Source organism: Hylaeus volcanicus, unplaced genomic scaffold (assembly GCF_026283585.1).
Source record: "Hylaeus volcanicus isolate JK05 unplaced genomic scaffold, UHH_iyHylVolc1.0_haploid 7600, whole genome shotgun sequence".
In the NCBI taxonomy this organism is placed as follows: Eukaryota; Metazoa; Arthropoda; class Insecta; order Hymenoptera; family Colletidae; genus Hylaeus; species Hylaeus volcanicus.
Genome location: NW_026531765.1, coordinates 1 through 1,948, shown reverse-complemented (window position 1 = coordinate 1,948; position 1,948 = coordinate 1). Strand labels below are relative to the sequence as shown.

Here is a 1,948-nt window from a genome sequence, read left to right as displayed (position 1 = left end):
TTATTATTTAACTAAAAAAGTTCTTTTTAATCTCAATAAATAGAAACTAAAGACAAGTTTACGCTTGTTTACGGTTTAAAATTTTGTAAAAAATTACTAAAGTTAAATGCGAATTCACGCAAAAAACCTAAACATTATAGGATTAACTTAAACTCCTTGTTACATAGGTTTTTTTTTTAATACATTGTAATGTTTCCTTTTATAAAAAAATTGTAAAACGAATAACTCATGAAGACTATGATTGAACAAAAAACGTTAAAAATTGTTTAGAAAATTTGTATTTTTTTTTTTGTTTAGCGTTAATAGTTCTGAAAATATGAAGGTTGTTGCATCTTGCCTTTATATTATAAACTAAATTATTTATACTTGATACTTGGGAATTAAAAGTTTAACAATTGAAATTTTTTTTTTAATTTTCTTTTAAAATTTTTACATATATCGTTTTTGTTTTATGTTGTTGTCGAAAAAGCTATAAGGAAAAAAACCTATCGCTTTCTTCATGGAATAAATTACTTTCATCTAATGTTTTTTTTTTAATTGTGCAGATATATTAAGAGATTCTGTTTATTTATTTATTTTCGTTAAAGTAATACGTTGTTTAAATAAAGTTCTTATTAATAGTCGATTTACATTCGTTTACCAGTCTACACTGCGGCTAAGTAGTTTTTTAAATTACTACAACGAAAAAAGAAAGTACATGTAACGAATTAAAAAAAAAAATTTTTAGGAAATTTTGATTGACACCTAGAAAATTTTTCACGGTGTGGTCAAGTATTCCAAAACAATTTTTGCCGTGCCGTGACTAGAAAAGAGAACTACAAGTAAATGTTTTATTCTTTATGCCTAAATACTATTATGTGAATTTAGAGCAAATGTTTGTTTTTTTTAATAATTTTTTTAAAAAAATGCATACTTACAATTAACAAATCCATATAATTTGCTTGAGAATTGTTAACATTGAAGAGGAAAAGTCGTTTTTGTTTTATTATCTCACTAGTGAAAGTGCTAAGAAAAATATGACCTATAAAAAAAAAATGAAAAAAAAAAACTGTAGCTATGTAATGTAATGATGCTTACGTGTATGTCCAGTCCCTTGTTGATGTGAATGTATGTTTGCAAACATTTCAAAATATTTTAGGTTAAATTTATGGTGTTAACACCTTATATTTATTGGAAATTTTTTTCCGCAACATCGAAGTTTACGTTGCATGAACGATATATAGGAAAAAAAAAAATTTAACTAGTAGATTGACAAAAGTTGTATGTGTTGGCGTAAAGAACAGGTTGAGTACCGTCAATGAACATTGACAAAACAAGAAATGTCAGTCTCGAGAGTGATTTTACGTTACGTAATTTATATGGTAGGTATAGGTGCACAAGGCGTAGAATGTCATGGGGCAGTTCGCAATAGTTGTCGTTTCCGTGTAGATTTCATTCAAAATAAGGTAATATCAGTATACTTCTTTTTAAATGAATAGTTGAAGTTTTGTTTGGTAAAAAAAATACCTTGGTCGGTGTACAAAAACAAAAACATTATTTGTTAGTTTCTTGTTGATTATAGAACCATTCTATTAAAGTGATATGATCAAAATTGCTTCAGCTATTGAAAACTTATAAGCGAACGGAGTCAAAGGATGGGTAACTTATTTAAATATTTACTAATTTATGAAAACAGGGTGAAAATTTATTAAGGATATGCTGAAACATTTACAGTTATAATTTACATAGGAATAACAAACGGTAATAAATTATTTAACGAAACCAACACTACAGATTATGACAATCCTATTATACTAAACGATTGATTATTATTAAAACACGTCAATTAAGTTACCTTAAAAACTAGTTTCTTTCTAATTTTAAGAAAACTTTAAGTTATCACGATTAAAAAAAAAAAAAGGACAAAAAAAATAATTAACAAAATTAAACGCTTTTTTTTTTTCAATGC

The 1,948-nt window shown here is 25.7% G+C and overlaps 1 long non-coding RNA gene across 4 annotated transcripts; it reads right to left on the bottom strand.

The window, feature by feature from the left end:
• Positions 1-608: 608 nt before the first annotated feature.
• LOC128882228 (uncharacterized) lies at positions 609-1,948 on the bottom strand. Of its 4 annotated transcripts, none has more exons than XR_008458316.1 (3): positions 1,835-1,948; positions 1,078-1,698; positions 609-1,021 (listed from the first exon to the last, which is right to left on the bottom strand). It is a non-coding gene; the product is annotated as an uncharacterized LOC128882228 (long non-coding RNA). The 4 variants fall into 4 exon arrangements; XR_008458313.1 differs by having other exon boundaries at positions 609-850; positions 918-1,021; positions 1,078-1,942; XR_008458314.1 differs by having other exon boundaries at positions 1,078-1,240; positions 1,293-1,942.